This window comes from Lonchura striata, chromosome 5 (assembly GCF_050655825.1).
Source record: "Lonchura striata isolate lonStrDom1 chromosome 5, ASM5065582v1, whole genome shotgun sequence".
In the NCBI taxonomy this organism is placed as follows: Eukaryota; Metazoa; Chordata; class Aves; order Passeriformes; family Estrildidae; genus Lonchura; species Lonchura striata.
Genome location: NC_140707.1, coordinates 25,348,880 through 25,361,444, shown reverse-complemented (window position 1 = coordinate 25,361,444; position 12,565 = coordinate 25,348,880). Strand labels below are relative to the sequence as shown.

The 12,565-nt window shown below is 43.6% G+C and overlaps 1 protein-coding gene across 2 annotated transcripts in view; it reads right to left on the bottom strand.

Annotated features, from left to right (window-relative positions):
* Nucleotides 1-221: 221 nt before the first annotated feature.
* Nucleotides 222-12,565, bottom strand: part of OTOG (otogelin) — a 147,324-nt gene continuing 134,980 nt past the window's right edge. For both annotated transcript variants that reach the window (XM_021525661.2, XM_085580148.1), the window contains 3 exons: nt 5,517-5,630; nt 3,838-3,994; nt 222-3,383 (listed from right to left, as the gene is read on the bottom strand). The gene's annotated coding sequence lies outside the window, so the exon portion shown is untranslated. The remainder of the gene's footprint in view (nt 3,384-3,837; nt 3,995-5,516; nt 5,631-12,565) is intronic.

The window sequence follows — 12,565 nt, the reverse complement described above, 5'->3', positions numbered from 1 at the left end:
CAGCCTCCAGTAATTAATTCATGTCCCACTCCAGAAATATCATCCAAGTTGCAACATGGATGATGTGTCCTGGGTCACAGAATAAAAGTTACTGACTCCATATGGGGGATTTTCTGCTTGATTCCTCTGACCATTAAAGTAAGAGCAAGGAGGCTGCTCCTTCCTCTGGATCACTGGAATTAAATCCACAACTGGATCTAGAACATGTGACACCCAAGGTGTGTGTGTGGGGGGGGGGGGGGGGGGGGCAATGAAGGAAATTATCTGCTTGGCCTCAATCAGAGGAGAAGGAAAAATGAAATACAAATTCCAAAGAAAAGGAGTAAGTTTAGACAATACAAAAGATGTCCCTAGAAGTAAGATTGTCCAGCATTGCTTTATTTACAAACTTCACAAGGGGCTTCACAGAGTGCATTATGTAGCTGGCAAGCACGGATCAGGTGTGGAGGCACATAAATCTATGGGGACCATTGTAGATGTATTTTTCACAAAAGAATAGTGGTGGGATAACCTAGATAATCAATGAAGACACTTTTGTTCAGTTTCTGGAACTTTGCTCTTGTGCCTGAGTGTGTTTAAATATTAAGTATTGTATACCTTAGCATACACATGTCATATAGTGGTGTAATGTGGAAATGCCTCTAAGATGCATTAAACTCAAGGTTAGAGATACAAACTTTAGTACTTCATGGAAACTCAAGTTGTGGTTGCAGCTCAGCAGATGTTTTGACTTCATGGCACCCTGAGCTGGTGTTATGCTATGCTAGATTGTACCTATAATAACCTGAATTTTTTATTTTTTTTTTGAGAACTGACTCTTTGATGTGATTGTACCTGATTTAGGTTTCTCTGCTTGCTTGCTGAGTGTACCTAGCCACACTTGTGAGGCTTCCTGTGCTGGCCAACAGGCTGCAGTGGATTTGCCTGAGTCTCAGGATGGGAGGAGCACCAGCACACATTGTGTTACCTGTCACACTTTGTGTGACCCTTCACCCCTACCACCAACTGTACTCTTCCTCATTGGTGTCAAAATCCCTCCTAAAATAGGAGATGGATGTGTAATTTAAAACCTTTATTCAGAAATAACAAAGGATCCCCAGTGTCTTTTCCCTTTGACAAGGCCTGGGAGAAACTAGCTAGTGCCACTCTGCTGTTAACATTCAGGAAATTGGTACCTCAGAAGGGTATTGGTGGAAGGAGTTTTCATACTTCGGTTTCACTGAAGATGTGCACTCATTTTTGTGTGAATTCTGAGTTGTTCAGTGCTTCCAAATTTCATAAACTCTGCAGGTAAAGTTGCTTTTGCCTCAGTGAACTCTGAGGACATGTGCTGCTGGTGGCCTCAGGCTGGGAGTGACTTTTGGTGGGTGGCTCTTGGTGAGCGGAGTGAGCGACACGCAGATGCTGAAGGACTCCAGAGGGCAGGAGAGTGCCCCCACCTGTTTCTGATTCAATACATCAACAAAAAATTTTAAAATCTCCAAAAACAGTAGGTCCTGCTCGCCTCAGCCCCAGCACAGGCCTGCACCCTGAGGTAGAGCATGCAACAGCTTATTGTGCTTAATAGCATTTTTTCTTTTTTTTTGTGTTTTTTTTTTTTTTTTTTTTAAGGTGTGGGCTTCTACCACAGCAAACTTGGTGAGTCGCTCTGTCCAGCATCAATCAGAACACAGCTTTTGGTCTGGGCTTGGTTTCTGAACAGCACCAGGAGCAGTTTAGTGAGAAAAGCAGGTCTCTGCCTGCTGGGCATGCAAGTCCCTCCAGCGAGAGAAGGAAGATGTGTGACCCCCAAAGCTATGCTTAGCAGGCAGGAGCACTGTCCTGCAGCATTCCTGCTAAGGCTCACTCACAGCTGAAACACTCAGGCTGTGGCACGGGGGGAGTTGGGTTACACAGGGGAGCAGGCTGGCTCTTCCCTAGCTGAGCATCTGCTGTGCCACAGCACAGGCACAGACAGAGCTGTTTGGTGCCGTGGAGATAATGTTTGCTGAGAGTGCTGCAGTGTGCATCTGCTTCTCCTCAGAGGGGAGAGAGGGTGTGTTGTTAACCACCTTACTGAGATGGGATGTTTTACTTGGGAAAGAGTGCATATACTTGGCAAATAAAATGGAGCTTTGACCAGACAGTTGTGAATTAAGTCAACCAGCTTGAAGCCCACACTGCAGAGGGATGGTTGCTGTACCATAATGCTAAGGTATAAAAGCTTTTTTGTTGTTGTTGGTTTTGGTTACTTGGCTTCAAACAAGTGACTCAGGTAAGACACTGAAATTAGCCACTGTTATTAAATATTTGGGGGAAATGAGTGTCAGTCTCCAGCTTGTAACAGCCTTCTGCTCCTGAGCTACCCAGCTGTGTCTTTAGCACTGTGCATGGTTTAGTGTATGCCACCAGGCACAGCATTGCCTCAAGCAAGACTTGAATGCATCCTGGTATTATTGAGGGTTGACAGGACTAGTGCTTTGGGAAGGCTGAGATGGTCTAAGACAAATAGTATGGATTATTATTTGGTTATTTGGTGTTTAGTTAAAGGTGATGGGCAGAGGAAGGAATGGAGATGGTGAATGCAGCTTTCTCTCCTCTGCTACCCAGGGGGATGTGCTGTGCTCTGCTTTTGCTCGCTGTCAACCCCAGCAGTGCAAGAAAGGAAGAGGCTGGGAAAGCTGAGCTGGCAAAGCAGGAGCAGCACCCAGACCCTGCCTCCACCCAGGGTGGCTGCTGTGGCTTGTAGCCCCTGTCTGCAGCACAGCCCTCCTTTGCCTGCCATGTCACAGTGTGGCAGTGCTGTGCAGCAGGGTGTTGTGTGTTTCAGGAGCAGAGGGGTGTGTGCTTTGTGTCTCCAGTGTGGCACGCACAAGGGGTTTGTGTCTAACACGCACAGCAGTTTGTGCAGTGCAAGGAGCAGCACCCCTGGGTGCCGCTGCATTCCCCCCATAGCTGCCCTGCAGCCTGCCCCAGCCCTGCCCAGCCTGGCTGCTGTCATGGCCAGCTGCAGCTGTCTGGGGATGAAGTGCCCTGCTGGGGTGCCAGCCAGTCTGGCTGCTGTGCAGCAGGATTCTGCCTCCAGTCCCGCTGGTTTTTCAAGGCTGGAAGGATTTTTTGTGTTCCATTCCCCCTCACAGCACAGCCCTGGCTCTGTGTGAGCTGAAGCCGTCAGTGATGTCCTACCACTCCCCCTGCACACAGGAGCAGGTTTCTGTGGCTGCAGGAGCCCTGCAGGCACAGCCCTGCAGGTGAAGGTGCAGGCACGGCAGATTGATCTCCTGCAAGCACCTCCACAGCAGCAGGAGAGATGCTGAGGGTGCAGGAACGTGTCCAGCTGGGGTGGGACAGAACTGCAGCTCCTGGATCCAAGTTGTCCCCTCTTGCTCCTCAGGGAAGCACATCTGCAAAAAACCCAAATCCAAAGCAAGGTTATTAATAGTTAGAGACATTTCTCATTGCAGTCTAGGTTTATAACTCTGCCAGCCTGCTGTGGGAGAGGTCTTGCAAGCATCTCCACTAGTCAGTGAACCAAAAACTCAGTAGAGCTGTTTTTTTACTGTTTACCCTGTTTTCAGTTGCCCCAAACACAGAGCAACAGTGCTGGGAGGCATTAAGTGTTTGTTTTCAGCCCACTCACCTGAGTGTCCCAACTCTTGACTTATATACCACCTCACAACTGTCTCTGGTTTTGCATTTTAACTTACCTTAAAAAAAAACAGATATCGATCATATTATGCAGACAGTTAGAATTTTTGATTTACAAAGCAGCTCCTTCAATCTGTTTTTAGAAATGTGTCTATAAAATACACTTTAACAACAAATAAATGAAGCAGGGGCAAGGGGTGCTGTACATACCTCCACAGACAGACAAATCCCATGGTAGCAATTTCCTTCAAAGGTCTTCCACTGTTTCACCATCCACCAGAAAAGGCTGATTCAGGCTGCTGGCCACGTGCAGAGGGGATTTCTTCAGCAAAATTTCTTGCACAGAGCCTGTGGACTCAGCTGCTGCCTGAAACAAGAATCACACAATAGAAAAGCTGCAAAGATTTGACCCAACAGCTGCTTCATCTTCTGCACTGATTTAAAGCACCAGAGCCTTTTCTCAACCTGGCAATAAAGTCAGGCTTTTATAACATGTACATAAGTGATGCATCTATAGATATGTGTGTGTATTTATATACACACACACCTAGACACACATAAGTATATATATATTTACATATGTGTACATATTTTATATGTACATATATATATATATAGATATATATGTATAGATACAGATGTATATGTATATATGTAAAGATACAAATATATATCTATATAAGGGGGAAAATGGACATATACTTGACTAAAAAAGACAATTGGGGCAGCCAATTAACAATCAAGACTTTATTATTCAGTTCAGCACAGGGTGCAATCCTGTGCACCTCACAAGCTCAGCTATAAATTAAAATGCAACCTTTTCTGTTTTAGCCTCTGTGACAAATGGCATGAGTGCAGCCTAGGGGCCAGCAGCAGCCTGCCTGCCACTGAGGGCCAGTCAGAAACCCATCTCCACCTCAGCAGCTGAAACTGTGCCTAGTAGCTTTATAAAGTCCCCATGTCACAATTTCTAAACAGTTAACAAAGTGAGATTGAGGGGGGGAATGACAGCAGGAGTGGGATAAACTGCATTTATAGGGACAGGGTGGTTCCTGAAGTCAGAAGAGTTTGTCAGCCTCTGCTCTGGAGTGAGGATTCCAGGTGCCTGCAGGGCCATGGATTCTGCCACTCAGGTGAAGCCCATCATTTCTTCCTGTGATTCATCCCATTCCATTGTCTTCCTTCCACTGCCTCAGTCTTAGGAACTCAGCTCTTGGTTGAGATGTGAGCATTAAGTCAGGTGCTGTGCATTTGTAGCTGAAGTGTATTCAGCACCTACTGAAACAGCTACAGCCCTTTATATATATATGTATAAACATATATAATATTTTTAGATAAATAATATGTCTATTGATAAGTATAGCTATACATAAAAATATAAAAGGGCTTTTATAAAAACACCTGTACAAAAACATCTGGCATATCTAGGTGACCATCCAACACTGGCCCAACACCTCTGTCACCTACCAGAAACTTGTCACCAAAACTAAGGAAACTGAAAGCCCAGGCACAAATAGTGCACTGTGTGGTCACATACCAGGGCTGTGCTTGTTGGCCTGCTCCTTGGAAGTGAAAGCACAGGGTAAGTTACTCCACAGCATGTGTTTTTTCATGAGAGGAAAGCATTTACAAAGCGTACGAGACAATTCTATAGCTGTAACAGGAGCTTGTACTGTACGTGCTTCGATGGTGCCTCGTTACCAGGCTCATGCTATAGAGCCCTCTGTGTTATCTGCAGAAAACTTGGTCTCACTGGGCATTTTCTGCACACGCTTTGCATTCCTCCTCCTTTCCCCAGTCGTCCTCTCCCAACAAAGGCTCTTTTTTTTCAGGAGAATTAGGGCACAAATCATCGTATCTGTTCCAAGGGCAGAGTGTGTTGGTCTTACTCTGTGAGGAGTACTGGCATTCATGGGACTCCAACAGCTGGATCTGAGCATTTCCTTTAATTGAACAGGTTTGCAGTCTCTCTGTGCTGAAGCAATTCTCCACATCACACAAGCCTGCATACCAGAATAAAATGAAAATTTAAGAGCGCTGGCTAACGAGACCGAGATGCTCATTGCTGAAACAAAAGGCTGATTGTCTGGGTGCTCGAGTGCCCCATTCCTCCAACATTAAACCCACACGAGGGACGGCAGCCTAATCCACAGCTTGCTGCCAGGTGCTATAGGAATTAATCTTCCACTTACTGGGGCTATTCGTTGCGGTGTTCATAAAGGTCTGCAACCCAATGAGGCCAGTGACTCAAATGTTCTCCTTGTCATAGATGGGCATGGCAAGGTGGTGATATGAAATATCAGCCTCCAGGAGCGTCTCCCGTGGTGAGGAAAGTGTGGATGATGTGTACCAGGGAGGGGAATGGCATCCCATTAAAATCTTCTGTTTTAACACAGAGCCCCAGGCTGTCTCACTGCACAGAAAATGTGTTGGAGGGTGAGGGATGGACTGGGAAAGCCCAGGCTCACCAAGGACCTAAGCATAGGCCACCATAATGTGCAGGGCTGGGCATGTTTGGTCTTTTTCAAGACAGGAAATTATTTTTCTTTTCCTCATGTTTTAACAACACCAAAACTCTTGTTTGTAGTCTGAGAGGCCCCAGGGAGTGGGCACACAAAACCTAAAGACCCTCATTATGTCACCCAGAAGCTTAGGGACCTGCTTCAGATCTGCCTGCAGAGCATTCCACTCATCTTCCAAACAGGGTGTGAGAACAGAGGAGGAAGAGAAATCCTGCCCTTTATTAGTCTGCTTCTCCCTTAAAATCCAAGGAGGAAGGGGAAAACACTCAGCTGCAAACAGGTGATCAAAACAGGAGCCACAAAAACATAAACATAAACATTTGGAAGGGTGAAGCCTCAGGAGTGTTTAGCATGATTGCTTCCATTTTCATCTGCTCACATTTCACTGCAGACGTAATTCCCTGCAAAGCACTGCCAAAGCTTTTCACAACACCAAGGCACGTTGAACTCGATGCAGATAATAATATTTACAAATACTGCAGCTTTCCCCCCATCCTTCCCTAATGTTTTCCCAGCAGCTGGCAATCCCATCTGGCTTTGGCTGTTCTTGCTGCCTTCTCCAAGACTGTCCATGCCTCAGGAGCTCGTGGCTGTGCCACAGGGAGGTGGCAGCCTCGTGCTTTGCCTGCCTGGTTGGCCAACCCATCTTGCTGTGCAAATGGAAAAGCAAATGGCCAGGGCCAAGTGCAAGTCAGTCCTTTGCCATGTGTTTGTGCATGACTCTGACTTGGTGCCCAGGTATGTCTCTAGGGCATCCCAGGTTATTCCCTAATCCAGAGATATGTTTTGCAAAACAGCTTTCCCCAAACAATAACACCACAGTCTCACTTCGTTCCATATATTCCTCCTGTTTGTGTCCTCACGTGGCAACAATTAACAGTTTATGCACCAGCTTCTTCCATATCTGCTTAGCAAATTTTAAGCTATACAAAATTCTTGTTTTCTCAAGGTTTAATTAGGCTGAAGTTCCAAATTTCTTTCAAGATAAAAGAAGAACTGAACAAATTCAAAAGGCCATAATGCAGGTTTTTAGAGGATCCCATGAATAGCAGCAGAGCTAATGCACAGCTTGGACTTAAAAGAATTTGAATCCAAATTATTTTTGTTCCTCATCTGGCTTGTTTTCTAAGACATACAGCAAATAATTCCACAGCTTCTGTCAAACTCCTTTCTATAAATAACAATGTAAAGGGTCAGAACTATGCACAGAGATTCACTCATCACCCACAAAAGGAGCTTCTGAGTGAGTTGGATGCAGGCAGAAAAGTCAGTTTGTTTACCGAAACTGTGACAAACTGAACAAATAAGGTATTTTATTCACTCTGGTCCCATCCCATACTTTTATTTAATCTGATATTAATCCTACCTGCAAGCACTGCCCCAGGATGAGCACTGCCCCTAGGCAACACAAACCCAGCAAAGAGCAGAAGGAAATCTGCAGTCCCAGGGCTGACCTTCATCCTAGCTGTCACTAGATCCAGACTGGTAACTCTTTCTGGAATCAAGGCTAGCAAACCAGTTACAGAGCCCAGCTGGGCTCCTGGTAGTGGGAGCTGCAAGACTGGCTCTGTTCATCCCTGACTACCACTGGATGCGATAAAGCATTCTCCCTTTCCTCACCCAACTTTGTCTGAAGTGCAAGGATCCAAGAACCAAACCAAGAGCCTCGCCTTTCCTGAGCTGGAGCCTCCATCTTGATGCCTTGAGAAGGCTGACCTGTCAAGGAGCTAAAGAATAAAGCAGATATTTATTAGAAGGCCTCAACACACACCTTTTATTGACACACTTTGGGCATCACAAGAGCCCAGCCAGGGCTACACCCAAGGTGAACCCAAAATGGTCACAAAATGGATGACCAGTCATGGGGTCTCTCACTTTTATAAGTTCTGCTCCATTTGCATATTGGAGTTAATTGTCCAGTTACAGCTTTAGGTTATGAAGTCCCATCCTTTCTCTCTTCAGTCCATGTTTTTTATGCTCTTGGGACTAAAATTTGGATAATTTGTCTTTGGTCCCCAGCTAGAGAAGGAATTATTTTGTCCACCCACTCTCTGAAGAGAGCTTTCCATCCCCTATTATGAAGCTCAGAGCTACACACTAAAGCAATACAGAATCTGAAAAATATAAAAGCTAAAACCTGAGGGATAAATCTCAGCACTAACCACTACTTTAAACCTTACAGAACTGTTTAAGAAAACAGAAATTTAACCCTGCTCCAAAGAGGAGCAGGTTCCTGCAGGTGTCAGCTCTCACATGCAGGAGTATATCTTCACAAGAAAAGCATGTTTGAAGCCTTTGGTTGGCAGCCTTAAAGCCACAATCAACAGAACCTAGTCACAATCAGACCCACTGAAAGACTTTCTGGTCTTTCTGGTAAATGATGAAGAGAAATGTGTCTGCTCAAGCTGGTCTTTATCTTGTAGCTGCAGGTATTTAAAGGTGCACCAGTTACACTGGCTCAGCTACCTCTATTTTTCTGAAACACCTCTATTTCCCAGGTTTGGTACTAATCCTAAAATCAACAGCAGCCAAGGGGAGCAGCCTGTGCATGGGACAGCAAGTGCCTGCTCTGAAACTCATTGACCCAGACTGGAATAAGGCAGCAGACTTAGGACTGGCCTTCATCTGCAGCAGCCAGAAAAAAACACCATTCTGGGTCCTCATCCAATGACTAGAGAGAGTAAATTGCCCATGACCTATTTTTTTTTTAAAGAATAAGGCAGCATTTAGCAATTCCTACAGTAGCTTTTGCTTTGGGAGGATGTGTTTCACTGTGTCTCTGTTTTCTAACTGAAACAAGTGCTTCAATTCCAAACAGCAGCCACCAAAGTGCTGCTCTTCCAATTCCTCTTGGCTGAAGATATGGGAAATGATGCTCAGCTCTGCTGTCCCATCTCCCTGTAATTAATGTGAGCTGTTAAAATGATTCTCTGCTTCTCAAATCAGACTTAAGCAAAACTTGAACTCTAGACTTAACAAAAGCAATAATAAACATCAATGATTATTCCTTCATAAAAGAAGGTATTATATTAAAACAATACCAGTGTTCACACTTAAAATTAGACACCTCAATCTTTCTGTTTAGAGCTAATTTGAATTATTAGTATTCCAACACTCAAATTACAGTTACAAACATGAAAATATGTCCCAGAGCATTACTCAAAGTCTTAATTTACAATAAGACCAGCACAGACTCCCACTTTGGAACAGCAATCATCTTAAAACCTTCTAATTGCACTCTCCAAAGCTTTTCATCAGTATTTAAATTAACATTTACTACCAGAGGTATGATGAGAGAGTCTTTGGAGTAACAGACCTAAATACTGTTTCCATTTGAGAGGGTACCAATATTTCCCTTGTATAAGCTACTGTAGGTTGGGGCTGTAATATCACTACAATCTGTCTTCTCCTAAAAATGTATGTTACTCAGCATAAGAAAGCCATTCTATTTGATACTGAACTCTCAAGTAAAGTATATTTTATGTTTTATAAAGATTGAGAAGTTAAATAAGTTGTCGTTCTATGTGCAACAAATACAAAGAAATTCCACCACAGTGCTAGATGAGTCGTGTACTACCTTGGGCAGATGGAAATGAGGGTGGGAGTGTGTGTGGTTTACAGGACTGACGGTCTTTATGCTAAAAACCCCAAACAAACCCACACTAGAATTAGCCACTCACGGGCTTTGCACAGTCATTGCTATTGAATACAAGTGGGCAAAGGAGTATTTGCTTTACACAGGCAGCACTTTTCACCCTGTGGTTAAAACACAGCCCAATGGCTGCTGCAGGCACCACAACCTCAGAGAAGCACTTTGAGCCAACTCTGCCCTTTCAGAAATCCTCTTCCACAACCATGAAAGATTTGTGGGTGTCCATTCTGCACAAACCCAGTTTGCTGGGACCACCCCCTCAGCACCCTGGAAGGCCCAGCCTGGTGAGCACCTCCATCTGACACCTCTGGCCCCATCTTCTAAAATCTGCCTCAAAAATGGGAATTCCTGTTCACACACTCTTGGTCCACATGTGATGAGTTGAGCAGAGCTCCCTGTTCCCAACACAGAGCCTCCCCTTATTTTTAAATCAATTTTAAAAATGCAACAGCATCTGCCAAGAAAGCTGTCCTCTACTGAGGACAAATAATAAAAGCGTCTCAAATTTGCACCATTAACTTTTTATTCAAAAGGAACAAGGAGCCCTAAATGGCCCACAAACCAGCATCTATCCAAAGACATAAGGTCATCTGCCACTAATCCACTTAGGGACGCTGCAAGACATCATACTGGGACCAAGGGCATTAGGGGCCCATGAGGAGCACTGATGAGCTGGTCCAATCACCTCCCTGCAGCTCAGATCCTGGTCTGTAACTTGGAGCCCATCCTATACCTTGGGATGGGTATTCACATGTCGCAGTTTTAGGCTGTAAGGTCATAAGAGAAAGAAATAAACAAAAATGCCTTTTTTGAAAGACTGGATATTTGTGCTTCCAGTCGCTCTCAATTTCAGAATATTCTTTATGTCCTTCATCAGTCTTGTACTTGGTTACAGATGGAAAATATTAGCTCTGGTTTACAAAACATGGCCCCGTTTCCTGTAACACAGCACAGGTTGCACAAATCTGTCATTTGAGTAGTGTGTCTGTTCTGTGGCCAATTCTGTAATCTACAAGCAATGTGATCCTAAACAAGGAATCTCATGTTAGCAGCCAAGATTGGAAAATCCCTGTTTAGTGTGATTGCTGCCAAAACCATCTCACTTGCTAAGGACAAGCTAATTTTCAATCTGCAGTTTGGAAGCTGTTGCTTTTCCTCTTTTTATTTTCTTTCTTTCTTTTTTTTTTTTTTTAAATAATAAATAAAACAGGGCTCATTTTTTAAAATTACAGAAATACACACTTGATTTAAAAAATGCAAAATGGATTTAGGAGAGAGTTTAGGGTATATGAAAAATACTCCACTGTCTACTAAGAAAATTCTATTTTTTAATATAATTTAAATACAACTTGAACAAGTGCTATTTTACAAATAGAAGAGTTGTAATTCAGAACAAAGAGCAACAAGACTGTTGTGTATATGAATAAGAGGAGAAGAGCAAGGAAGCAAAAAAAAAAGAAGTTTTATATGATAGAGCTAGCACATAGATCAAGGATGATCCAGATACAGCTTTAAATAAGAACTTGGCCTCATTTTACAAGATGGATCAAGGCAATATAAATAATGGCAACAGGGATATGACATTATCAGAACTAAGATGGAAGCAAAGCTCAAGAAATTTAATATAGCCAGATTGGGAGACACAGAGATGAAAGGCAGAAGAAGCTACATTCATTATTTATTATAAGCTTTCCAGTTCACAGATACTTCTAGCTGAAAAAAAAAAGAAAAAAACACTACACATGTATCAACAGTATCCTTAAGTCAGTATGCTTCCACTCACTATTTAGGAAAGGGGACTTTCATCTGGAATACATGCAGGGAAGAGTCACAAAAACCCAATCTTGATGCAGAACTGGCTTTATTTGCTATCACATGCATGTTTTTCAGTGTTAGAATTCTTCCTTCTTTGCCCTTCTAAATGCTCCTTCTGTAGTTTCCTACATTAAGAGATTCCTTCTGTTTTAAGAACTTTGGGATGGGAGGTTGTGGGATTTTCATTTTATTTGAGTTTTTTAAAAGCTAAATATTACTAATGTCAATTTTTCTTGCCTTTTCACTTCTTTTAAACATTTACATTTATACACATTCTGGCATCTCATGCTTTGCCAGCTCACTCAAGGGAGTTGATGGATTATCTTAGGACAAGGGTGGCAAAATAGGAGAAGAAGGTTGCACAGTCAGAGCAATCAATGTCTGGAACAGTTTCTCATCTGTTCTCATTCTCCATTTCTCATGGAGAATCTCTCCATGAGAGACAGCTTGGTATGAGCATCTTGCTTGTCTGAGCAAGATTCGAGGCTGTAAGGGTGAGCTTGGTAAGGTTAAGAGAGAGGTTGGCCCACATTTCCCATCCAGAGAGCTCTAAAGGACAGGAACCATGATTTTCCATGGGTTACTGATGTGGCAATCCAGGTGCTATTGTCAGTGTCTGCCCTTTGCCATCTGCAAAGTGAGGGGTCGCCTTGGTCCTTCCCAATTTGATAAAGCAACTCTCAGAAAAATTTTAGTTTTAATTCCCAAGATGCATCAGCTCATGACTTTTTTGTCTCTTACCCAGCACACTCAGTTACAGTAACTAGCAAGAATACAGTGTCAGTGTTGGACTCAGTTATGTGATTGTCCAGCACCTCTCTGCATCTGTGGCCCCTCATTTCTCTACAGCAGTCTGGTCCTGAAAGCCTCAGGGAAATTTGTCTGGCCTCCTAAAGTGCTCCTCTCATCCCAAGCATCATCTCTAGCAGAGTGCAGGAGCTAATAATAT